The 27579-nt window shown below is 46.7% G+C and overlaps 1 protein-coding gene across 2 annotated transcripts in view; it reads right to left on the bottom strand.

Moving 5' to 3' along the window:
- Window positions 1-19804, bottom strand: part of ADORA2A (adenosine A2a receptor) — a 43451-nt gene extending 23647 nt beyond the window's left edge. Inside the window, exon 1 of one of the 2 annotated variants that reach the window (XM_063913043.1) lies at window positions 19731-19804. The gene's annotated coding sequence lies outside the window, so the exon portion shown is untranslated. Of the gene's footprint in view, window positions 1-19097; window positions 19196-19730 lie in introns of those variants that run through there. The other variant, XM_063913045.1, reaches the window with a different exon arrangement.
- Window positions 19805-27579: the final 7775 nt, after the last annotated feature.

Genomic DNA, 27579 nt, shown 5'->3' on the forward strand with positions numbered 1-27579 from the left:
TGGGGAGGGTTTTTTGGAAGGGACATCCTGCGTGACACTGCAGTGCCACTCCTAGATGGGCCCGGTGTTTGTGTCGGCCACTAGGGTCGCTAATCTTACTCACACAGCTACCTCATTGCGCCTCTTTTTTTCTTTGCGTCATGTGCTGTTTGGGGAGTGTTTTTTGGAAGGGCCATCCTGCGTGACACTGCAGTGCCACTCCTAGATGGGCCCGGTGTTTGTGTCGGCCACTAGGGTCGCTTATCTTACTCACACAGCGACCTCGGTGCAAATTTTAGGACTAAAAATAATATTGTGAGGTGTGAGGTATTCAGAATAGACTGAAAATGAGTGTAAATTATGGTTTTTGAGGTTAATAATACTTTGGGATCAAAATGACCCCCAAATTCTATGATTTAAGCTGTTTTTTAGTGTTTTTGGAAAAAAACACCCGAATCCAAAACACACCCGAATCCGACAAAAAAAATTCGGTGAGGTTTTGCCAAAACGCGTTCGAACCCAAAACACGGCCGCGGAACCGAACCCAAAACCAAAACACAAAACCCGAAAAATTTCAGGCGCTCATCTCTAAGCATCAGTGGCAGCTATACAATACAGAGTAGTTGTGAGTAACCTCTGTACAGTAGAGAGAGTAGTTGTTACCACATCTAACAGAAGACAACACAGTGACTGCCATACAATACAGGGAGCATCAGTAACTTCCTTGTAATATACTGAACATCAGAGTGACCACCATATAATACTGAGAGCATCAGTTACCACTGGTGTACTATCGAGGGTGCAGGGGGTGCAGCTGCTATGGGACCCTGGCTGCTTTGAGGGCCCGCTGCTCCCTCTGCACCACCTAGGTCCGTATCTCCCGCTCACCCACCCCGTAGGCAAAAGCAGGGGAGGGGGGGGGTGTTCCGGTCGCCCAGAAACACCCCTCCTCTTGGCAAGTTGCTCACATTATGACAACTATAGCAATGGTATATAATACAATTACTAGAGCTGCCGTCACATTATGCAGTTTAAGGGACAGAGCAGAGCTGCTGCACATGCCCAGTGGTAGCAGCTTCTTTTACCAAGTTTGTTTTGTGAATGGATCTGAGTCCTTATTCAGTGCACTGGACCAGAGAATAGCTACCTGGAAGAAGAGACAGGAGCCTTACCATGAGGTGGGAGAATGTGTGCTTACAAAGTGCAGTACTGGTTCTATTATGTTTGTGTATTTATTTATTTATTATGCAATGTTTAACCTTTTCCTGACCACTTTATTTGGTACAGCCTATGCTATAGATCATCTATAGTGTTAAATATTAATACTATATTCCATATACTATCCAGTGTATAAAAAGACCAATGTTTACATTAATGTCCAGGTTTGGTACTAGGTTCTTATGCTCCAATGTTATGCAGAGTGGGAGATTGTGGACTGAGGTTTGGAAACCCCTCTCAAGAAATCCTGTGTTTGCCACTGCACCTCCTGCTAAGAACGGGAATGGCCGCCGCTGATATCACTAACCTCCGTTCTCCCGAGGCAGGGCAGTGGCAGCCACATGGAGAGTGCAGCAGGGGGGGCACCAGCCGGCCAGCTCCCTGTCCCACGAATCCTGGTTACTTAGGGGGCGTGGCCTAATGTCGGGAAGTGTCCGCCCCATTAGAGACATCTGAAGAAGTCAGGTAGTGCTTGTTCCACCTACGTCTCTCTGTCTCTCCCTCTCTCCTGCTCCTCTCTCTCTTTCTCTCTCCCTGACGATACTCTCACTCTCTCCCTCACTCTTCCTGACACACTCCCGCTCTCTTTCACTCCCTGACAATCTCTCTACCTCTCCGACACATTTTCTTTCTTTCTCTCTTTCTCTCTCTCTCCCCGACACTGTATATCTCTATCTCTCTCCCTGACACTGTCTCTCTCCCTCTCTCCCTGACACTGTCTCCCTCTCCCTGAAACTGTTTCTCTATCCCCCTCCCTGACACTGTGTTTCTCTTTCCCTCCCTTACTCTCTCTCCCCCTGATACTATCTCTCCTGCTCCCTGACACTGTCTCACCCTCTCTCACTGACACTGTCTCTCTCCCTGCCATGCTTTCTCTCTATATCTGACACTCTCTCTCTTTCTCCCTGACACCCTCTCTCGTTCTCTTTTTCCCCCTCTGTTTTTCCCTCTTTCTCTCTCCGACACTTTCTATTGCTGCCCTCACTTTCTCTCTCCCTCCCAGAGACTCTCAATGTCTTTCACTTCCTCTCGCTCACCTCCCTTTCTTTCTCCTCCCCCTCCTCTCTCTGACACACGCGGCAGGATGCAATGCAGTCCAAGATCGCCAGAGTTGCGGGTTGCCGGACTATCTCGGACGTTTTTTTTAAAGGGGCAGTCACTTACAAGGCATGACTTAAGTGATTGTCCCTTTAAAACAACATCTGAGATCGGCCGGCAACCTGCACCTCCGGCGATCTCAGACTGCATTGCATCCCGGCAACTTTCTCTCTCTCTTTGACACCATCTTTCTCACTGATGTCGTCTCTCTCTCCCCTCTCATCCCTTTCTCTCTTTCTCCCTGACACCCTCAATCTCACTCCTCAATCTTTTTATCTCATTCCCTCTTTTTCCATGAAACCCCCCCACCCTCTCTCTCTTGTTGCTCCTCTCTTTCCTCTCTCCCCCTTACACTCTTTTTGTCTCTCTCTCCTGCTCCCCTAAACAGTGCTGCAAGTATGGGGGTACGGGCCAGTACTGTGTACCAGTAAGAAATTGACAGCCGGTATGCAGTACCACCGACCACCTTGCTTGCAGCCGCTATGTGTCTGAGGGGAGGAGAGCTTAGCGTGCGCCTCTCCTGTTCCTCAGTGCTCAATCCGGTCTCCGGCGGGCGTGTGTATCTCAAATTAGGTGCCGATTTATTAGCCAATAAGAGCTCATGGACTAGCAGTGACGGCTCCTGACTGGCTGACGGACCGTGAGCTTTGATAGTTGCCAGATAAAGATACAGTACCACTAATCATTTTTTTCTACTTGCACTACTGCCCCTAAGGGGCATTTTTGTGACAACAGCATAGATGCAGATTTATGCATCTTTGCATATGTAAGTCCTATTTTGAGTCAGGTGCAGCTTGGCTGGATCTGTCTTTCCATGAAAAAGGGAATTTTGGGGTGTGAATTGAGCGGTGACAATGTGATTGCATGTAACCACTGTGACTTTTGGGAGTATCATAGGAGTTTCGTTGGAGTGTTGTGGGTCTGTATGAAAAGCTCCTGTGATTCCACATTGTGCATATGAGGAATGGAATCCTATTTCAGATATGTCTTCTGCATCTAGCATGGGGCTGGTGCCAGTGCAGATACTAATGGTGATAATTGCAGCAGCTGGCGTAAAATCAATCACAGTTTTTTGCTTGCACAAGCACGATCTCCCACATTGATTGAACAGATATTCGTATTAGCATAATTTAATAAATCTGGCAAATGTGGCAGTCCACAACTGTAGACCCTTTCCAAGATACTCATTATTAGCTCCTGTGTCACCAAGAGTAAAGGCTCAGCTTGCCTCCCATCAGTAACAGCCATACAATGCAGAATAGTTGAAGGTGACCTCAGGGCCGGAACTAGAATTTTCGTCACCCAGAGCAAGGCGGTAATTTGCCGCCCCCCCCCCCCCACCAAAAAAAAAAAAAAACATGCAAACTACACCACTACACTCAGGGCCGGCTCCAGGCCTACTAGCACCCTGAGCGAGAAAATGTAAAAGCGCCCCCCCCCCCATGCGCGCGCCGAAGGCGCGCGCGTGCTCCCGGAAAAGTGGGTGTGACCTCTGGAAAAGTGGGCGTGGCCTCATAACTTCATATCATCAAACTATATTTTCACACAATTAGCAGCCTTACACATAGCCACAGTAGTGTTCCTTACACACAATGTCTCCAGTATAGTGCCAGATACACATGACATGCCCCCCAGCAGTGCCAGCTACACATGACATGCCCCGCAGCAGTGCCAGCTACACATGACATGCCCCGCAGCAGTGCCAGCTACACATGACATGCCCCGCAGCAGTGCCAGCTACACATGACATGCCCCCCAGCAGTGCCAGCTACACATGATAGTGTTCACTTTTTAGGGCATGGTGCTGATCACAGGGAGGGCACATTTTTAAGTTAGGAGGGCAAAATGATGTACATGCTGCTTGTTGTTCCCATACCTATATGTCAAAGAATGGACAGTGCGCGCCGAAGGCGCGCAGCAAAAATTAAGGGGAGTTACTTCGTGGGGAAGGTACGTGGCCACATAATAGTGGCAATTTGCATTACACCACACAGTAGTGCAGCTAATACACACTGCACCAGGTAGAACCTCCTATACACTTTGCGCCAGGCACAGCACTGAGATGCATTGCACCAGGGAGAGCACTGAGACACATTGCCTAGCCACAGACGCCTAGCGGGAACACTACATGACATGCCCCCCAGCAGTGCCAGCTACACGTGACATGCCCCCCAGCAGTGCCAGCTACACGTGACATGCCCCCCAGCAGTGCCAGCTACACGCGACATGCCCCCCAGCAGTGCCAGCTACACGCGACATGCCCCCCAGCAGTGCCAGCTACACGCGACATGCCCCCCAGCAGTGCCAGCTACACGCGACATGCTTTCCAGCAGTGCCAGCTACACGCGACATGCCCCCCCCCAGCAGTGCCAGCTACACTCGACATGCCCCCCCCAGCAGTGCCAGCTACACGCGACATGCCCCCCAGCAGTGCCAGCTACATAAATGGCCACACAGTGCCAGATACATAAGTGCGCACACAGTGCCATATATAAAAATGCCCACACAGTGCCAGATATGCCCCCACAGGGCCAGATACATAAATGCCCCCAGTGCCAGATACATAAATGCCCACACATTGCCAGATGCATAAATGCCCCCAGTGCTAGATGCATAAGTGCCCACACAGTGCCAGATGCATTATTGCCCCCCACAGTGTCAGATACATTAATGCCCCCAGTGCCAGATATGCCCCCACAGTGCCAGATACATTAATGCCCCCAGTGCCAGATATGCCCCCACAGTGCCAGATAAATAAATGCCCCCACAGTGCCAGATAAATAAATGCCCCCCACAGTGCCAGATAAATAAGTGCCCCCACAGTGCAGATATACCCCCACAGTGCCAGATACATAAATACCCCCACAGTGCCGATATGCCCCTCCAGTGCCAGATACAGAAATGCCCCCACAGTGCCAGATACATACATGCCCCCACAGTGCCAGATACATACATGCCCCCACAGTGCAGATACATAAATGCCCCCACAGCGCAGATATGCCCCCACAGTGCCAGAAATGCCCCCACAGTGCAGATACATAAATGCCCCCACAGCGCAGATATGCCCCCACAGTGCCAGATACATTAATGCCCCCTCACAGTGCACAGATAAATGCCCCCCCCCGCAGTGCCAGATAAATGAATGCCCCCCACAGTGCCAGATAAATGCCCCCACAGTGCCAGATACATAAATGCCCCCACAGTGCAAGATACATAAATGCCCCCACAGTGCAGATATGACCCCACAGTGACAGATATGCCCCCACACAGTGCCAGTGCCCCCACAGTGCAGATATGCCCCCACACAGTGCCAATGCCCCCACACAGTGCCAGTGCCCCCACAGTGCCAATGCCCCCACACAGTGCCAGTGCCCCCACAGTGACAGATATGCCCCCACACACAGTGCCAGTGCCCGGCCCCGACGATCCCAACAATACCTGCGGCGGCGCTGGGAGGGGACGTGCTGCCGTTGAGCCTGAGGGCACCGACTGTTCCCGGCCGCTTGAGCGCTCAATGCGCGCTGCGCCGGCGTCTGACATCAGACGCCGGCGCCGCGCAGCGCACACACAGTTTTGAAAGGCCGGGGACGGCGGGGAGAGCTGCCTGCAGTGTACAGGGCCGGCTCCAGGTAAGACTATGGCGGCGCCAGCGCGCGGCGCCCATTAAGGGTGGCGCCCCGCGCGGCCGCTCTAGTCGAACATGCCTAGAGCCGGCCCTGACTACACTACAGCGTGTCTTCTCAATGGTGTGTAGGCGGCAGCTTGTCATCGGTCGGTGCTGGCCAGGCAGCAGGGATCATAGCCTGCTTAAAAACACAGCACCAACAGCTCACTTCTATAGCTTGCACAGTTCACTGCACGCTAGTCGCAGCACTGCATGGCAAAGAAGAGAGTTTAAGACAGTAGCTGGCATAGGAGAGATCCCAGGTACTGGAGCTCATCCGCACAGCGTCGGAGCCAACTATGGGCAGACAGGTGGGTCAGAGACATTGCCCCGGGAGCAGTCTGCTGTCTCACTGGAGCAGCACAGCACTGCTGGTAAAAACCAAAAAACCCTGTTCCTCTAACTCCTCGGCACCCCCATCAATTCCTGCACCCGGAGCGCATGCCCCCTTAGCCCCCCCCCCCCCCTAGTTACGGCCCTGGGTGACCTCTATACAGTAGAGAAAGTAGTTGTTATAATACAGAACATCGCAGTGACCGCCATGTAATACAGAGAACATACCAATGACTACCATACAATAGAGAAGTTATGCGTGACAACAACTACATAGTGATACAGTAGAGAAAATAGTTATTACATATATAAATAGTTATTATTTTTGATCACCTTTATCATTCCCTCATCATATGTGACCACACCAGGCTGGGCTTTACCTGACATGGTTGCATCTGATGTGACCTGTCAGCTCCCTGTGCAACTGCAGGAAGAGAAGCTTCCTGCAATTGCCGCTGTCAGAGGGACCTCCGGTCCCTCTGCTTCCTGATTTACTCCCCCCCAGTGCCTGCCGTGCTGTCAATCACTGCTGATCAGTCTGCCTGGAAGCACCCCCTCTCAATGGCTGCAGACACTATCAAACGCTGGGAACTGTAAAATAAAAAAAGCACCCTCACCTTTCCGAGGACCTCCGAAGGCTGCAGAAAGTATCTTGTGCCGGGAAACTGAAGTCGCAATGTTACGATCATCGGTGGTCGCAATGTTCTGATCATCAATGTTTAAGCCAATTTTTTGGGGGGGCGGGGGGAATGATTTTATTTTTTTTAAATGTGATTTATTTTTTTAAAAGAAAATTGTATTGGACATACTTTTAATAAATGTTCTTAACCTAATTCAGTCCTAAAAAATCTCCCAGTTTCTGAGTGGTTTTTGGGGAAAAAAGTCAGTTAAGTACTTCAGCATCACTGTAACAACTCCAGTCATTGTAATTAATATAATGAACCCCTTTACCATCATTACCTTCATAATCCCGATTATTAATTAGCTCAAACATCATCAAATAATTCTATTCATGTGAATTTACTCACTAAATACCTCCCCCATAGGCTCATTAAAAAAACTTCATTGTAACCCCAATAAATAATTAAACCCTTACCCCCTTATTCTTAATATTGCTTGCCATAAGTTACCTATTTCTCCCTATACCCAGGGGCAAATTTATCTGTCAGGCTGCCCCTAGGCACAACAGTAATGGCATACTTACTATTGGGGAGGGGGGGGGGGGGGGGGGGTTGTGTTTGCACTAGGGCCCAAAATAGAAACAGACCTGCTGCTGAGCACAGGACACAGAGAACATATGTATGCTGAGGAAATCGCCATTCATACTGCGCATGTGCATGTAACAAATGTTACGCAACTGACATGTCTGAGCTTGGCATCTAATGATGTGTGTGTGGTCGTGTGGGAAGTAGAATTTGCCTCCTGGGACTGCAAGGAAGACGAAAGATAATCGCATGCAGCTCTTCAAACTACCCAGGTGGCGCTGTAGCACATTGCATATACACTTAAGATTTTAGAATTAAGTTACGAGGTTGCGTAGACCCAGCCTGGCAATCACTTTATAAACTTCGCCGCCACATCGGGTATAGCATGATTTGCCGATCGACGGGATGCCGGTGGTCAGTATTCCTACAGTAACCCTAGCCCTCCATTGTGGGTGCCTAACCCTCCCCGCTTGGTGCCAACCCTAACCCTCCCTTCCCCGCTGCCTAAACCTAACCCTTCCCACTTGATGCCTAACGTCCCCTTCTAAGTGCTTAAACCTAACCCTCCCTCCCCGGTCCCTAACCTTCCTGTCTCTGCTCCCTAACCCTAACCCCTCTTCTCCTGCGTAAACCTAACTCCCCCTCCGCCGCTGCAGGATGCCAGTGCCAGCGCATCCCGCTGTGAGGACGATTGGGATGCTGGCTGTCGGTAATGTGACATCGGCATCCCGAGTGGCGTCGGTATGTAGATGCAGGCTTCGCGTCCTCCCTTGGGATCCCGGCGTTGGTATATTGGCCGATGGGATCCCATCCGTCGGGAAGCTAACTGCTTCCCGCCACACCATGCAGAAGTGCTGGATAACTAGCATCCTTTCTTAAGTTGTGTGGCTGCCAACAGCATGGAATGAGTTCAGTCTTAGGGGTCTATTTACTAAGCCTTGGGGCTGGATGTAATAGTGCCCAAGTTCGGCAGTCATGCGGGATGCCGTCCGAACTTGAACTATTTTTAAAAGGAGCGATCCATTACATGGCAGGGTTTTGCCTTGTAAGTGATTCCCCTTTTAGTATAATGTCTAAGTTCGGCCGGCATCTTGGCCGGCATCTGGCACGGCCACTGAACTCAGGCGTTATTACATCCGGCCCCTGGAGAGAGATAAAGTGGAAGAAGATAAAGTAACCAGTCAGTCAGCTCTTAACTGCCATGGTACAGGCTGTGTTTGACAGTTAGGAGCCGGCTGGTTGGAACTTGATCTCTCTCCACTTTATCTTTCTCCAGGGGTGAAATTTAATAGCCTACGAGTTGCAGCTTATTCGCGACTTTGTGCAAGTCTGCCCGTATTTTTAAACGACAATAATTTACATTGCAAAATCATGTGGTTTTGCCGTGTAAATGATTGCTGCTTTAAAAATACAGACAGACTTGCACAAAGTCCTGTACAGTCTGCAGCTTGCAGGCTGTTAAATTTCACCCCAAGGTTTAGTTTTTTTCCCTGTCAACTGCGTGGAGCCACCCAAATCCTGATGCCCTACACTAAATCCTAATCAGCCTAATAAGGATTGATCAAGCACTGAACACAACATCTAAATGGTACTTACTGGAATGTGCTCTAGTTCTGCAAATTTTAAAGGATAATTACGATCGAGTTGCTGAATTTAACAGATTTTTTAAAAAGTAGACTTGGCATGTGTGACAGATTAGGCACTCTCTCAGACAGCACTTAGTGACACCTCCTCTGACAAAAACCACAGCTCTCCAACACTTCTTGCAGATAGCTAATAGTCTATCTATATCTATTCCCACAATTCCTGGCAGAACTCTTCTGGCTCAGAAATATTATTAGGTCTTGTTTGCACTGTATGCTTGAGATCTCCTCAACAGTTTTCAATAATATTCCAGTTTAGGGAATTGGGGGTACATTTACTAAAGTGTGGGTTTATAGAAGTGGAGATGTTGACCATAGCAACCAATCAGATTCTAGCTATTATCTTCTAGAAGGCACTAGATAAATAAATCTGGTTGGTAGCTACGGGGAACATCTCCAATTTAGTAAATATACCCCTATGCGTCCATTCCAAAATCACACTGTTCAGTTCCTGTGGATGATGCTGAGGTATGTTTTGGATCGACATCATGCTGAAGTATCCAATCTTTGTTCTGCTTTAATATCTTCTCTTCTATGAATTGTCTCTGTCTAGATGAGTTCGAGACGGTGTCATGGAGAGAGACAGTATTAGTGTGAGAGACAGTGTCAGAGAGAGAGAGAGAGAGAGAGAGGAGGCACAGTATCATGGGAGACACAGAGACAGTGGTGGTCATTCTGAGTTGTTCGCTCGTTGCCGATTTTCGCTATGCTGCGATTTGTTGCTAAATGCGCATGCGCATGGTACGCAGAGCGCATGCGCTAAGTTATTTAACACAAAACTTAGTAGATTTGCTGGTGTTCGTGCGGCGCTTTTCAGTCGCACTGCTGATCGGTGAATGATTGACAGGAAAGGGGCGTTTCTGGGTGGTAACTGAGCGTTTTCCGGGAGTGTGCTAAAAAACGCAGGCGTGTCAGGGAAAAATGTTGGAGTGTCTGGAGAAACGGGGGAGTGTCCGGCCGAACGCAGGGCATGTTTGTGACGTCAAACCAGGAACGGACTGAGCTGATCGCAATCTAGGAGTAGGTCTGGAGCTACTCAGAAACTGCAAAGAATTATTTAGTAGCAATTCTGCTAATCTTTCGTTCGCACTTCTGCTAAGCTAAGATACTGTACACTCCCAGAGGGTGGCGGCCTAGCGTGTGCAATGCTGCTAAAAGCAGCTAGCGAGCGAACAACTCGGAATGAGGGCCAGTGTCAGGGAGGGAGAGAGAGATGGGCGGAAGTGTCAGGGAGAGAAAGAGAGAGAGAGACTGTCAGGGAGGGAGAGAGAGATGGGGGCAGTATCGGAGAGGGAGGGAGAGACAGTGTCAGGGAGGGAGGGAGAGTATGCAAATAAATTCAATATGGAACCGCACTAGTCTTAACAATCTAAACTGAATATAGAGATAACATAAACATAAAGAAACCAATGTCTGTGCAGTTAGAAAAAAGTTTTAAACTGCTTTTGATTGGCGGTGCTCCCAGGAATTTTGTAGATTGGACTACAATTGAAAAGAAGAGAAAAGACAAAAAACCCTTGTTTGGGAGCACTCGTTTGTAATGATTTGTATAAATAAAATGAATGGTATGTGTGATAAAACTTAACCTTTAATTGTTTCTTAAATAAAAAGAGATTAATGTGGAATGATTATGAGACTCGTGTCTGATGTTTGCAAAGAAACTTGTTTAACCTTTTTAGCAAATGAGGTACAAGTTATTGAGAAAAGGTGAAAATATCAGAAGCAATGTGTTTGGTAAGTATCCTTGTGTTCTGATGAAGTAAATATATCCAGAACAATCACTGTGCATGCCTTGAAATAAAGGTATCAATAGAAACATAGTATGGTAGCAAGATTGAATGAACTGAATTTTTTAAAAATAGATAGAAAGATGGAATTATAGAGAAAGGGGCCCACTGCACCTGGTATTCTCAGGAGGTTTCCCATCCTGATACTGACCAGGCCATACCTGCTTCCGAGATCGGACAAGATCGGGCGCATTCAGGGTAGTATGGCCGTGGGCCTATTGTGAGAGATGTGGGGGGAGAAAATTGAAAGGGAAAAAGTTCACTCCTAATGTCCGTACTGTGCATAAGACAACCATGTGTAGTCCGGGAGTGTTTTTCCAAAAGCAGGAAATAGGGAATAGAAAGCGTTGGAGAATTAAAAAAGGGGCCCACCGCAGTATCGGAGAGGGAGGGAGAGACAGTGTCAGGGAGGGAGGGAGAGTATCAATAAGAGAGCGGGAGAGAGAGAGGGAGATAGTGTCAGGGAGGGAGGGAGGGACAGTATCAGTAAGAGTGAGGGAGAGAGTGAGAGTGTCAGGGAGGGAGAGAGAGATGGGGGCAGTATCGGAGAGGGAGGGAGAGACAGTGTCAGGGAGGGAGAGTATCAATAAGAGAGCGGGAGAGAGAGAGGGAGATAGTGTCAGGGAGGGAGGGAGGGAGAGTATCAGTAAGAGTGAGGGAGAGAGTGAGAGTGTCAGGGAGGGAGAGAGAGAGAGAGAGAGTGAGAGAGAAAGGAGCAAGAGAGAGAGTTTCAGGGGGGGGGGGGGGGGAACGAGCAGGAGATACATTACCTGCCCTGATGACAGCAGAGGTCTCTGATGGGGTGAAGACTGCACAGAATTAGGCCCCGTCCCCTAAATACCGGCGAATTGCATCACCAGCAGCTGGGACTTGGAGCTGGCCAGGAAGGGCCCTTGCACCCCCCTCTACATCCAACGCATGGCTGCCGCCTGCGGGGGATGTTATCGGCAACCATTCTCACCATGGGCAGGGGTGAAGAGGGGAGCTGTGGGCCTTGGAGGCAGCTCATGACCGGGTGCAAGGGGAGCAAGGGGAACAGCAGGCCTGGAAGCAGCTCGGACACCATACAGCTGCACTCCCTGTACCTTCGGTAGTTACACCACTGGTTGTACATGCCGGATTGTATAGCATGTCCACCTGATCCAATATATTGAAGTTGCAAGTAATAATAATAAAAAATAATTTTATTTATATATTATTACCAGTTATTTATATAGCGCACACATATTCTGCAGCGCTTTACAGAGAATATTTGCCCATTCACATCAGTCCCTGCTCCAGTGGAGCTTACAATCTATATTCCCTACCACATGTACACACAGACACATTCAATCTAGGGTTAATTTTGTTGGGAGTCAATTAACCTGCCAGTATATTTTTGGGATTGTGGGAGGAAACCGGAGTACCCGGAGGAAACCCATGCAAGTACGGGGAGAATATACAAACTCCACACAGTTAGGGACATGGTGGGAATCGAACTCATGACCTCAGTGCTGTGAGGCAGTAATGCTAACCATTACACCATCCGTACTGCCCAATATAGCGCTCTTTATCCAAGAGGACTCAAGTATGAACATAATGCAGTACAGATAATTATGAACATATGGCTTAATTCATGTTTGCATGCAATGGCCGATGTTTAGTGATTGACAGGAAGTGACCGTTTGTTAATCGGGAGTGGTTGGGAAAATTTGGCGTGTCATGGGCATTTTCTACAGCGTTGCTGTCAGCTGTGAATTTCTGTGTATAGAAATAGGGCACATGCGTCGCTACTGCCGTGTCCAGTTTGCGTAGCCATAGGCCAAGCCTTAGAGCCAACGTTCCTCATTTTTGCCTATAGGCTGCAAATGTGTATGTAATTGCGAATGTGCTTGCAATAGCTTTAGTGGGTGTCTCTTTTCATTCCTTGGCGTCAGCTTCACTTGCTATTATCAGCAGCTGTGAAGCTGAGAAAATTGCACATGCTTAAGAATGTACGTACAAACATGAATTAGGCCCTAAGTATAAAGGTTTAGCTTTGCATGCAGTAAAGAGGCCATGAAGATAAACCAAAGAGTGTCGCAGCATTTTTGGGCCAGGTGAGGCTGCAATATTAGATGCCCTACATGGGATTACACTGGGCAGGATGGACAAAGCCTGGGACCGACGAAACACAATACAACAGATAAAAATACTAGATCTTTGCAAGATGGGATCTTTGCAAGTTCAACAGAACCATACATTGTCCTCTGTACACAGAGCACCAGGTGTGGCAGTCATGTTTAGCACACTACATTGGTTACAATGTGCAAATAAGCAATGCATGGAAAATAAAACCTACAAGGGTAAAACAAAACAGTGAACAACAAGATACCCACTGCATGAGAAGTCACTGAGTTGCTCATCATGCCCTTGGCAGTACCAGGTACCCTCCATCCAGGTGCTACTTAGGTTACGGTGAGCAGGTTGAGTCCATGATGCGGCAGTATCAGCAAAGGACAGGCCAAAGTAATGCAGTTAAACAGGAGATTCCAGAACTACACAAAAGAGTCCAGGTTTTTACAGTGGAAACGTGCATAAATTGAGGAAGGATTAGGAGGTATGGGGGTTGGAAGATATGTGTAGGCACAATAGGAGGTTAAGGAACTAATTGTTATTAGGTGGGTTAAAACAAGCCCTGTAGTGTTGCTGTGGCCCCAAGGAAGAGACTGCTAGTCCTTTGGTGAGGGCCTTAGGAGCCTCTGTAACCTGTACTGCAAGAAGCGGCTGTTGTTACACTATGCCTGATAACTGAATAACTGAGTGGGGTCTCTGGTGTTCATGTAGTCAGAATGGCCCTGCAGCAGGGCGGTGAGCCATGTTGATCTTTTCCTCCCAGCGCAGCCACAGGAAGTCTGGCAAGAAGTTATTTTTGGGGTCATAGTCTGAAAAGTGCAGAATAATGTGTTAAAAATGTGGGACAGTTATATGGGGGTGTTGTATGGATGGAATATGTGTTGCAGGTGGGTTACAGGTGTTTTTAACCACTTTTGAGTGGCTTAACATTATTCAAACATCAGTATACAGTCATTTTTATGCACCCCTAAATTTAGGTATCCGGTTGATAGACCCCAAATGGTCAACAAGCGCTTGTCAGGTACAAAAGGTTGACTTGTAAAAGGTAGACAGTACAAAAGGTTGACAGGTTCAAAAGACTGACATGAAAATGGTCGACACACATGGTTGACACAACTTTTTTTTTTTTTTTACTTTTTCATGCTTTACCGTCCAGGTGGACTATGGTTGGAAATAGTAACCTGTGCCGAGCACAGCGGTAGCGGAGTGAGGACCTTGCCCAAGCTGCGAGGGGACGCGGAACACTAATTTGGGTCACATGTGGTTACAAATACAAAAATGCAAAAAAGACTATGTCAATCTTTTTTGTGTTGACTATTTCCATGTCGACCTTTTGACCCTATTGACTGTAGACCTTTTTAATGGAGATTTAATGAACCAAACCTGTAAATTTAACAAGAGCATTAATTTGCTGAAAACGCTTGCTTACTATAATTTTTCACTGTTGGAAAATGAAAAAATATGGACAAATCATCCATTTAAAACCTTTTAAGAGCCCCTGATACTTTGCTTTCGTCCAGTAATAGACTTGTAGGGATTCCAGCACGTACCGCGGATTATGCTTCACGTACCTCAGGCGCGAGAAGCATAATTCACGATAAGTGCCCCCTAGATCCGCGATAAGTGCCACGAAAATATATAGGTCACTTTTCTTAATGGGATACGGGGTAAAATAAATGAGAAAAATATCCGCTTTACATTCCCATGGCAGTATCGCGGCACTACACTGTATTGCGGGTAATTGGTTACCATATACTGTTATCCAGTATTTATTTGCAGTTTGTTAAGCTGACTTACACATTTTCCCTCATAATTAATGCGGCTATTAACAGTCATATTTACTGCACACGTTAGTTTCTCAGTTGGATGGTGCATGAATTGGGAGTGCTCATAGCGTTAATCAATGGGGTGTGATAGGGGCATTAATTCCAGTAAAAATAAATCTTGTGGGCAGTTGAATGAGCCCCTTAGTAAATTTACCCCGGTGGGGTGCAAAAATGTGTTCTTAGGAAGCTCAGCTTGGAGCACTACTGCAGAGGAGTGTATACTGAATGAATGCTATGCATGTGCACAGAGCTGTATAGAGCTATGCCATGGACTTGTACGGTCAGAGGTGTGACCTAATTGCGGGAGGCATGGTCAAGCCCCATTTGAAAAATATGTGAGAAAAAAGTATTTGAGTGCTCTTACAGAGGGGTGCTGTGAGCCCCCCAGCCAGGAGCAAATCCAGGGGTAAGAAGTGTTAAGTGTGATGCCTACCAGCCCCCCACCCAGCAGCCTCCTAGTCCCCATTGCAGCCCAGCACACAGCAGTGTGTGCTAGGCTGGGGTGAGAGTCTGCTGCTGTTGCTGCTGACAAGTAATTGGGAAGGGGGGTCAGCAGACCCATGCCCCTGCCAGGCCACTCCTTCAAGCCTGTCCCCAGGTAAGTAGTACCTATTCCCACCCCTTTCAGCAGCCTGGGGAGTGCCGGGCACGTGAGTGATAGAACTGGGGGTTGTTTAACATAAGGCCATGCCCTTTTCCAATATGTTCCACCCCTTTTCGGGCGCACACACAAAGGTGGTCATTCCCAGTTGATCGCTCGCTAGCAGTTTTTAGCAGTCATGCAAACGCTAAGCCGCCGCCCTCTGGGAGTGTATTTTAGCTTAGCAGAAGTGCGAATGAAAGGATCGCAGAGCAGCTACAAAAAAAAATTGTGCAGTTTTAGAGTAGCTCCAGACCTACTCAGCGCTTGCGATCACTTCAGACCATTCAGTTTCGGATTTGACGTCACAAACACGCCTCGCGTTCGCCCAGCCACGCCTGCGTTTTTCCTGGCACGCCTGTGTTTTTTCGAATACTCACTGAAAACGGTCAGTTGACACCCAGAAACGCCCCTTTCCTGTCAATCACTCTGCGGCTGCCATTGCGTCTGAAAAGCTTCGCTAGACCTTGTGTAAAAAAACATCGCCCATTGTGAAAGTACGTTGCGCGTGCGCACTGCACCGCATACGCATGTGCAGAAGTGCCGCTTTTACACTTAATCACTGTGCTGCAAACATTTTTCACTAGCAATCAACTCGGAATGACCCCCCCCAAGTCTCTTTTATTTTCCCATATGTTGGGAGGAATGCCATGTATATGTCTGAAGTATTACATACACTTATCTTTGTATGAGGCCGACAATAGCCTGTTAAGTGCTAATTATGCCCTCTTCATTGGCAGGCCACATTTACAATAAAAAAAAATATTAGCAACCCCCCTCTGGAAATCCTGTACTTTACTATTTACAGTGCTATATATTGCTGTCATTTAATTTCTGTTCAACTAAAAGATTCAAATTGATTTTCAGGTATTTGCCCTGAAAAAATACTGATGGATTTTAATTTAAGTGTCTGTGGTATCCAAAGAACTGACGATTGAACTTTCTGACCTTTTAGTCATTAAATTTGACATGCCATGGCACTTGATTAATCTACAGGCTTGGCATGTGGCACTTTCCTTTGCAACTCTACCCAGCCTGCAGGGTCTGGAATCCACATGCCCAGAATTATTTCTCCATCCTGCTGAGGCTTGCCCTAACCGATCCCCAGATTACAACCTAAAGTCAAAGTGTATGAGATATGTAACCCTTTCTCAGCTACAGGGGCACAGAATGGACAATACCCATACAAGTTCTAACTTGTCATGATAGGTTGAGGGTAATTGAGGGTTTAAGAACTGTCATATATAATTCACGGTGCGGTGGGACGCAATGTGTTAATAGAGGTAGTTATTATGAAAATGTGAAAAATATCTGCAGGAAAAAAATTATGAAAGTTCATTCTCATAGCCCTTTTTTTTGCAAATAGGGTGATCAAATCTATCTTGAGTTCTGTTTTTGCTGTATTGGGAAAGTGTACATTAGTGATGTGCAACACAGGGCCCTAGGGCAGCATGTTCCCCTCTCGTGTTCATTCTTTGCTATATCTTGTAACATATGTTTAAAACGCCAGCTGGTATGTCAACCACTAAGCGTGTTCTTTCTTTGATTAATGATATTGCTTTAACTTCTTACTGAGATGTTTCCTGTCATTCATATGGGACTGTACAACAATATTATCTGACTACTGCCATTTAAAGTTAAACAAATATATATGTTTTGAAAGACATTGCTGTAAGACGGTAACTTGGACACATCCATTGCATTTCTCTCTGATAAATAAGGACTAAAACGACATGGGTATGGCTCAATAGGTCGACCCCTTATGGTCGACATAGAAAAAGTCGGCTTGGTCAAAAAGTCGACAGGGCCATTTGGTTAAAGGTATAATAACAGGTATGAGATAGATAGTGGAAAAGGTCGACAGGTACAAAAAGGTAGACACAAAAAAAATGGACATAGCATTTTTAAATTGTTCTGGTGTTGTTTTCTCCATCAGAGCAAATGGAACTCCAATTAATGTACCGCTTCGCTCGCCATGCTTCGAGCAAGGTTACCATTCCTAATCGTAGTCCACGTGGATGGTAAAGTATGAAAAGGTTGAAAAAAATCCCCCAAAACTTGTCAACCATTGTCATGTTGACCATTTGAACCTGTCGACCATAAGCACTGTCAACCTTTTACATGTCGACCTATTGACCATTATGACCTTTTGCTCATGTTGACCTAATGCCTGTCTACCATATTGGGTGACCTAATTAGGGTCGACCTATCATCCGGATACCAAACAACATAAGTGTGGTGTAAACTCCTTTTATTATTGTAAGCATTTTCAATTCACTTTACTTCTGAGATACTTGGGTAAAATGTAGTTCATTATGTAGCCAAAGGTCTGATTCAGATGTGGATGCAGGTGCAGTAGTGGCTACAACGAATTTATGCTAATGCTGCAGCCAATGGGCTTCCTACTGAGACATCCACTGGCTGCAACTCTAATGGCTATGCAGCACAGGGAAAGTCGCACCTCCGAGCCGACATCGGCCACACCATCGAACATAAAGGTGCATACACATGGTGCGATATAACCTTGAGATTTTGACTATATAGTCAAGAACGCAAGGAGAGTTAACACGTATCACACCATGTGTACACAGCTTGCGATACCGATACGCAGTCGTGCGGTGTCAGTATCGCAAGGCTATCTAGTACTAAAGTATAGTCAAAATCGCATATAGCCAATATCACATATTGCCAATATCACAAGCACACATAGTCCATATCTCATAGTCAAAATCGAAGATAGCCAAAATCCCACCGTGTGTATGCACCTTTAGAGCGTCTGCGAACAGCAATGGAGGGATCGCAGCAGGAACGATCCCTCCTTTTTACATTGCAGGGATACATAATATTTGCAGCTCGCCCTGTAAGTGGGTGTTTTCAGGGACATAGTTGCAAATATTGTGGGCCCAGTTGACCCTTAGATCTCACAACTCTAATGTGAAGTTAACAAGGCAGGTTTGTTTAGACTAGTCATGGTCATCACAATTGTCTGAACGTCATTCTATGTGTGGTCAGAACTACAAATGCAATAATCAAAAACAGATTATGATCAGTTTTTAAAACGTGTAAAGATAAAATTAAAGAAATTAGTACTACAGTAAAAAACGGCAATAAATAGGGATTAATTTACATACACTATAATACTGTACATTATAAAATGATAGTAAATATCAGTAATAAATGGGTGCACTAGTGGGTGTAATATAGCAGCCTGGAGAGCAAGACAACCCCCCACCTATTCAGGGAATAAGTATGCAAATACAAATAACTTGTGTGTGTGTGTATCTCCTGGGTGCTCACACCATAAAACTAACTCTTGACAAATGGATGCCCAGCATCACAAAATATTGATAATATAAGCAGAACCTGCTATACGTTGAAATTGCATAAACAATTTATTCAATCAAAATTTAAAAAAACCTCAATAACCCTTTAGTATAAAGGAACAATGGATTCATAAATAAACAAGTTATTTCCAGACAACAAATAGGATCCTACCAAGATGAAAATTGGTGGGACCCTCCTACCACAAGTTCCCAGAGAGTTCCGGATTCTTCTGAAGGGAGGTAAGGCGGTCATAGTGTGCGTGGATCCTTCAGTTCTGGTTACACACCTGGTCTCATCCATTCCAGTGTGTTTCAACTCTGTAGTAGTCTTTTTCAAGGCAATCACAATTTATAGCTGAGCAATAATTTAGGTAAGTAAATTACTCCACCATGACATATAGATTTCTGGAAAAATATTTACAAACCCTTAAAAATATTGACAAGTATATTTGTTTGAAACAAGGTATGCTTACTGTAATAAAAGCTATTTCACAATACAATGTAAAATATTTTTTGCACAATACACACTTTTTTCTACCGCACATGCACACCAAAAATTCTTACACAGCCTTAGCCACACCAACTGATACACATTTTGCACTTCTGACTCCTTGCATCAAAGGTTGCGAGAATAAGTGGGGGCAGGTAAGCATGGTCAAGATACAGTAAGAGCCTGGCCGTTGAAAATGCATTCCATGCTGACCACTAAACAGACATATATAAGCCTGTTTGGGGGTGGATCACTTGTGGGAGGTCGATACCTGGTTCAGAATATGAACTGATGAGGATAGCAATGATGACAATGATCTGTGAAAGAATCTGATTGGCTAAATGTCTCTAAATTGGGATGAAGTCATTAACTTGAAAGTAACAATGTTGATAACGCTCCATCAGATGACTCTGCCAGAAGTGCTACTCACATGACCGCCAGGATACAGAAGATGCTGCTGGAGCTGCTGCAGATGGCGGAAGCAGGTAAACTGCCAGTGCCACTGTCCCATCTCCAGCAGAAACCCTGGCACATAAGCTTCTGTTGTCTCCAGGAGTGAGATGCTACAGTACCTTTGTTAGGATTCCTCTTGCGTACAGCCAGCTCAGCAAGCCTAATAAATGTGCTTTTTTTCCAGTTCACATTGGGCCTGATTCATAGTTACATGCTACTCTGATGTTGACACAGTTGAGCTATTATCGATGGTCTGTGCATGTGCCTCAGCCACAATCCACAGTCGTGGCCATTGAATTGTGATTAAGGATGCATTGAGAATTAATAAGCAGGTGACTGACAGGAAACATCTGTTTTGTGGGAGGCAACAGGGAGTGTCACCAAAAACTCAGGTGTGTTCAGGCCGTTTTTGGGGCGTGTTTCAGGCAGCATCTGCAATTACGTACAGAGATTGGTGATATCCAGTCAGGGCAGGCAGGGGAAACAGATCCTCTCCTGTCAGTGTCATAGCCAAGAGTTTTTACTATAAAAATATTAGAATAATAATATCTATAAATATCTAATATCTATAACTTATATCTTGTTTGTATTATTCTAATAATTTTTATAGTCAAAACTTGCTGTATTTGTGGTGGTCTGCTGCAAATACTGGGAGAGTAGTGAGGCGGCGACGAGCTGATGGTCAGACACTGCCTGACGAGAGCCGGGGCGCAGCCAATAACACTGCAGTGAAAGAAGACAAGGGGAGGCAGCAGTCACAGCCACCTCACTGAGAAAGCCGGCATGAAAGCTAAAGAGTTGGAGGGAGACTCTACCTCCAGTACTCACAGTTCTTTTCACTGATGCTGGCTACTGGAGTCTGAGGGCTGGGCACAACACCAGTGCGCCCCTCCCCCCCTCAACTCACATACCTCCCTCATCCCAGTGTCTCTCCCTACTCCGGCCCAGTGGTCCCCCACCATCTCAATGACCCCCCTCCTATCTGAGTGTCTCCACCCTTTCCTCGCTAACCAGCCCAGTCACAGTGTCCCCCCCCTTTTAGACCAATGTCCCCCCTTCTTCAATCTAGTGTTCACATCTTACTGCCCCTCCTTCCCATCCAGCCCAATGCCCCACATCGCATTGTCCCCACATCTAGCCCAGTTCCCCCCATCACATTGTCTCCCCATCCAGCCCAGTGTCCCCCTCATATATCACCCCCCCCCCTAGTGACTAACCAGTGCCCCCCAGCAATTGACCTCACTGCACGTGGCTGATGCAGAATGCATGTCTCCAGCGTCTCTGATATGGTGCCAATTCTGTGCAATCATACACTCACTTGGGGAGTTGATGTTTGAATGATCTGCGCCCGATGCTGCATATATGGACGTAGCTGCGGACAGCTGAAGCGGCACCGGTGGGTGTTTCCATACTAGTTGTGGTGACTGCTGATTTAGCAGGAACAGTTTGCAACTATAAATTAGGCCCATAGTGCGCTTCCAAGTTAAAGCTAATTATGTCCAACTCAGCATGAGCCCCAAAGTGAGTCATTGCTTAATGAAAACATACTGGTTAAGGTTAATAGAAGCATTATCAATTTTCAATAGTATATGAAGAGAATAAAACCATTACACCAGTGTTGCCTAGTGGCATCATAGGGACTTAGCTCCCCACCATCTATCAGTGACACAATGTAGACGGACCAGGCTGTCCAGAAAACCTCTGACTTGCTACTGCATACAGGACCTCATTCAGTAAGGATTGCAAAATTAGCAATTTGCAATCCCGCTGATTATCGAACGACTGCACATGTGCAGTGTTCGCATTGTGTCGCAAGAATGGTGGATGATCTTGCCTGGCACAGATAGGAAAAATCTTTAATGTTCCGGTAATTGCGTATGGTTTTTGATCAGCCTGCATATAGCGATGCAGTAGCAATTTCTGCAATGGGCGTTTTCTCCCTATTTCTGGGCAGCAACTATCGGATAGCAGAAACTGCTTTTTAGCAGAAATTGCAATCCTTACTGAATAAGGTCCACAGTATTTATTGTGGCGGAAACTAACAATGCGCAAGTCTGAAAATAGAGAAGCCTCATAACCGTAGCAATTACATCTTTCAGAATTGGTATTCCACCTCACCATCACATATAGAAGATGAAGGCTCAGCAAGAATCAATACTCTGTAATAGAAGGGCAGATGTACTTAGCCTTGGAGAGTGATGAAGTGGATAGAGAAACTACAAACCAATCAGCTCCTAATTGCCGTGTCACAGTCTGTGTAGCAGCAGCCACCCTGAACACATCTCAGCCCAGCACACAGCAGCGTGTTTAGATTTAATATGACGTGCCTATACGTTAAGATGGCCCTGTCCGCACTCCCACCCTCTTTGCACCACTTCCCATAGCAAGCAATCAGCTTCTAGCTATCATTTATCTATCACAGTCTATAAAATGACCTGCGGTTAAAGTGGGCCAGAATAGGGCAGAACTGCATTCCATCACCTATATTGGTAGGCAGAACTACAGTAGTTACGCCTCCATCATGGCCATGCACATTAAGTGACCACACTAGGCAGGTGGCTTTCCGGCTATTCAATTTCAATTATCCTATAAACAACAGTGTGTATGTGCGCCATACTTACCAACATTGTATTTCTCCTCTCTGGGAGAAGCCCGGAGAGGAGACGCTGCAGGTGTCTTCGGGGGGCGGGGGCCGGACTGTGACATCACTAAGCCCCATCGGGAAATGCCGCGATTCGTGGGTCCGCGGGAAGGGGGCGGGGCTAAAATGACGCCATTTGCGTCAATTTAACCCCTTCTCCACCCAACGGACCCGCGAATGCGGGAGGTTATCTCTCCATCCTGCTCGCATCACTAGGGTGCGAGCAGGATGCGGGAGACCTGCCCACTCTTCCGGGGGTGCGGGGGGCTACCCCAAAAAACGGGAGCCTCCCGCAGCTTCCGGGAGAGTAGGTAAGTATGATGTGCGCATGCATACCATGGTATTTATCCAAGCCACATTGAAGCATTACCTTCTGCTGCGCTTCCTTTACTGTGTTTTCAATGTGTATTTCAGTCAGGGCCAGCAACAGAAATCTTGGGGCCCAGTACACTGATTTCTCTTACGTCCTAGAGGATGCTGGGGTCCATATTAGTACCATGGGGTATAAACGGGTCCATTGGCACTTTAAGAGTTTGAGAGTGTGGGCTGGCTACTCCCTCTATGCCCCTCCTACCAGACTCAGTTTAGAAAATGTGCCCGGATGAGCCGGTCACAGCTAGGGCAGCTCTCCAGAGTTTCCTTGGTAAAGTTTATTTTTAGAGTTTTTTGTTTTACAGGGAGGCTGCTGGCAACAGCCTTCCTGCAGCGAGGGACTGAGGGGGGGGGGGGGGGGGGGGGGGAGCAGTGTCCGCCCTGCGGGGTCTGAGCCTCTGTCTCTGCTGACAGGACACTGAGCTCCAGAGGGGATAGATCGTTCCCTGCCGCAGGGGATCGCTCGCCCCAGCAGCATGCTACCACCCCCTTACAGAGCTGAAGATTGTGGCGAGTGAGTCACCGACCCCCCTAACAAGCGGAGGGCTGGTGTGAAGATGGCGGCATTAGGGTAGGAGCGCAGTATTAACTGCGCTCCAGGAGGCTCAGTGGTACATAGTGCAGCGGTGTCAGGGGCGCCATGAGCCTGCGCCTACACCCTACACTGGTCACACAGCCTGTCGGGGTCCCCGGATCTCAGCCAGCATCAATCCTCAGGCCAGTATAATCCTGTGAAAAGCGGGAAGACAGCTTGGGGGCAGAGCTTCTCCTCAGAGTGGACCCAGCAGCATTCAGCACCATTTTCCTGCCTGCACAGCGCTGTCAGTGAAGAGCAAGTCCCTCCACAGCAATTGTGGTTGTAGAAGGGGGGGGAAGGGGGGCTGCAAAACGACTGTGTAATCTATTAAAGTGCACAGTCAGTGCTGATAAGGGGTCTCCCTTTATATTAAAAGCGCTGTGTGTGTGTCTCTCTTGCCACACACACACAGGGGAAACTGTGTGTGTGTGTGTGTGTGTGTGTGTGTGTGTGTGTGTGTGTGTGTGTGTGTGTGTGTGTGTTAGAGATGAGCGGGTTCGGTTCCTCGGAATCCGAACCCGCCCGAACTTCAGCTTTTTTCTCACGGGTCCGAGCGACTCGGATCCTCCCGCCTTGCTCGGTTAACCCGAGCGCGCCCGAACGTCATCATCCCGCTGTCGGATTCTCGCGAGGCTCGTATTCTATCGCGAGACTCGGATTCTATATAAGGAGCCGCGCGTCGCCGCCATTTTCACACGTGCATTGAGATTGATAGGGAGAGGACGTGGCTGGCGTCCTCTCCGTTTATAGAGAAGAGACTAGAGTAGAGAGAGACACAGTATTTAGTAACACACTGCCATTGTGACCACACTGACCACCAGTATATTGTGATTGTCTGCTTAGGAGTACTACTTGCAAGTTGCTGATAGTGTGACCAGTGACCTGACCACCAGTTTAATTAATCACCACCAGTTTAATATATATATATAATTGTATATATATATAATTGTATACCACCTACCCGTGTTTTTTTTTCTTTTCTTTCTTCTTGATACATACTATAGTAGCTTACTGTAGCAGTCTGCGGTGCTGAGCTGACAGTGTCCAGCAGGTCCGTCATCAGTCATTACATAATAAATATATATACCTGTCCGGCTGCAGTACTAGTGATATTATATATATATATATTAATTTCATCTCATTATCATCCAGTCTATATTAGCAGCAGACACAGTACGGTAGTCCACGGCTGTAGCTACCTCTGTGTCGGCAGTCGCTCGTCCATCCATAATTGTATACCACCTACCCGTGTTTTTTTTTTTTTTCTTTCTTCTTGATACATACTACTATAGTAGCTTACTGTAGCAGTCTGCGGTGCTGAGCTGACAGTGTCCAGCAGGTCCGTCATCAGTCATTACATAATAAATATATATACCTGTCCGGCTGCAGTACTAGTGATATTATATATATATATATTAATTTCATCTCATTTACATCCAGTCTATATTAGCAGCAGACACAGTACGGTAGTCCACGGCTGTAGCTACCTCTGTGTCGGCAGTCGCTCGTCCATCCATAATTGTATACCACCTACCCGTGGTTTTTTTTTTCTTTCTTCTTGATACATACTACTATAGTAGCTTACTGTAGCAGTCTGCGGTGCTGAGCTGCCAGTGTCTAGCAGGTCCGTCATCAGTCATTACATAATAAATATATATACCTGTCCGGCTGCAGTACTAGTGATATTATATATATATATATATATATATATATTAATTTCATCTCATTATCATCCAGTCTATATTAGCAGCAGACACAGTACGGTAGTCCACGGCTGTAGCTACCTCTGTGTCGGCAGTCGCTCGTCCATCCATAATTGTATACCACCTACCCGTGGTTTTTTTTTTTTTTCTTTCTTCTTGATACATACTACTATAGTAGCTTACTGTAGCAGTCTGCGGTGCTGAGCAGACAGTGTCCAGCAGGTCCGTCATCAGTCATTACATAATAAATATATATACCTGTCCGGCTGCAGTACTAGTGATATTATATATATATATATATTAATTTCATCTCATTTACATCCAGTCTATATTAGCAGCAGACACAGTACGGTAGTCCACGGCTGTAGCTACCTCTGTGTCGGCAGTCGCTCGTCCATCCATAATTGTATACCACCTACCCGTGGTTTTTTTTTTCTTTCTTCTTGATACATACTACTATAGTAGCTTACTGTAGCAGTCTGCGGTGCTGAGCTGACAGTGTCCAGCAGGTCCGTCATCAGTCATTACATAATAAATATATATACCTGTCCGGCTGCAGTACTAGTGATATTATATATATATATATTAATTTCATCTCATTATCATCCAGTCTATATTAGCAGCAGACACAGTACGGTAGTCCACGGCTGTAGCTACCTCTGTGTCGGCAGTCGCTTGTCCATCCATAATTGTATACCACCTACCCGTGGTTTTTTTTTTTCTTTCTTCTTGATACATACTACTATAGTAGCTTACTGTAGCAGTCTGCGGTGCTGAGCTGACAGTGTCCAGCAGGTCCGTCATTACATAATAAATATATATACCTGTCCGGCTGCAGTACTAGTGATATTATATATATATATATTAATTTCATCTCATTATCATCCAGTCTATATTAGCAGCAGACACAGTACGGTAGTCCACGGCTGTAGCTGCCTCTGTGTCGGCAGTCGCTCGTCCATCCATAATTGTATACTAGTATCCATCCATCTCCATTGTTTACCTGAGGTGCCTTTTAGTTGTGCCTATTAAAATATGGAGAACAAAAATGTTGAGGTTCCAAAAATAGGGAAAGATCAAGATCCACTTCCACCTCGTGCTGAAGCTGCTGCCACTATAGTCATGGCCGAGACGATGAAATGCCAGCAACGTCGTCTGCCAAGGCCGATGCCCAATGTCTTAGTACAGAGCATGTAAAATCCAAAACACCAAATATCAGTAAAAAAAAGGACTCCAAAATCTAAAATAAAATTATCGGAGGAGAAGCGTAAACTTGCCAATATGCCATTTACCACACGGAGTGGCAAGGAACGGCTGAGGCCCTGGCCTATGTTCATGGCTAGTGGTTCAGCTTCACATGAGGATGGAAGCACTCAGCCTCTCGCTAGAAAAATGAAAAGACTCAAGCTGGCAAAAGCACCGCAAAGAACTGTGCGTTCTTCGAAATCCCAAATCCACAAGGAGAGTCCAATTGTGTCGGTTGCGATGCCTGACCTTCCCAACACTGGACGTGAAGAGCATGCGCCTTCCACCATTTGCACGCCCCCTGCAAGTGCTGGAAGGAGCACCCGCAGTCCAGTTCCTGATAGTCAGATTGAAGATGTCAGTGTTGAAGTACACCAGGATGAGGAGGATATGGGTGTTGCTGGCGCTGGGGAGGAAATTGACAAGGAGGATTCTGATGGTGAGGTGGTTTGTTTAAGTCAGGCACCCGGGGAGACACCTGTTGTCCGTGGGAGGAATATGGCCGTTGACATGCCTGGTGAAAATACCAAAAAAATCAGCTCTTCTGTGTGGAAGTATTTCAACAGAAATGCGGACAACATTTGTCAAGCCGTGTGTTGCCTTTGTCAAGCTGTAATAAGTAGGGGTAAGGACGTTAACCACCTCGGAACATCCTCCCTTATACGTCACCTGCAGCGCATTCATAATAAGTCAGTGACAAGTTCAAAAACTTTGGGCGACAGCGGAAGCAGTCCACTGACCAGTAAATCCCTTCCTCTTGTAACCAAGCTCACGCAAACCACCCCACCAACTCCCTCAGTGTCAATTTCCTCCTACCCCAGGAATGCCAATAGTCCTGCAGGCCATGTCACTGGCAATTCTGACGAGTCCTCTCCTGCCTGGGATTCCTCCGATGCATCCTTGCGTGTAACGCCTACTGCTGCTGGCGCTGCTGTTGTTGCTGCTGGGAGTCGATGGTCATCCCAGAGGGGAAGTCGTAAGCCCACTTTTACTACTTCCACCAAGCAATTGACTGTCCAACAGTCCTTTGCGAGGAAGATGAAATATCACAGCAGTCATCCTGTTGCAAAGCGGATAACTGAGGCCTTGACAACTATGTTGGTGTTAGACGTGCGTCCGGTATCCGCCGTTAGTTCACAGGGAACTAGACAATTTCTTGAGGTAGTGTGCCCCCGTTACCAAATACCATCTAGGTTCCACTTCTCTAGGCAGGCGATACCGAGAATGTACACGGACGTCAGAAAAAGACTCACCAGTGTCCTAAAAAATGCAGTTGTACCCAATGTCC

This window comes from Pseudophryne corroboree, chromosome 1, assembly GCF_028390025.1.
Source record: "Pseudophryne corroboree isolate aPseCor3 chromosome 1, aPseCor3.hap2, whole genome shotgun sequence".
Classification (NCBI taxonomy): domain Eukaryota; kingdom Metazoa; phylum Chordata; class Amphibia; order Anura; family Myobatrachidae; genus Pseudophryne; species Pseudophryne corroboree.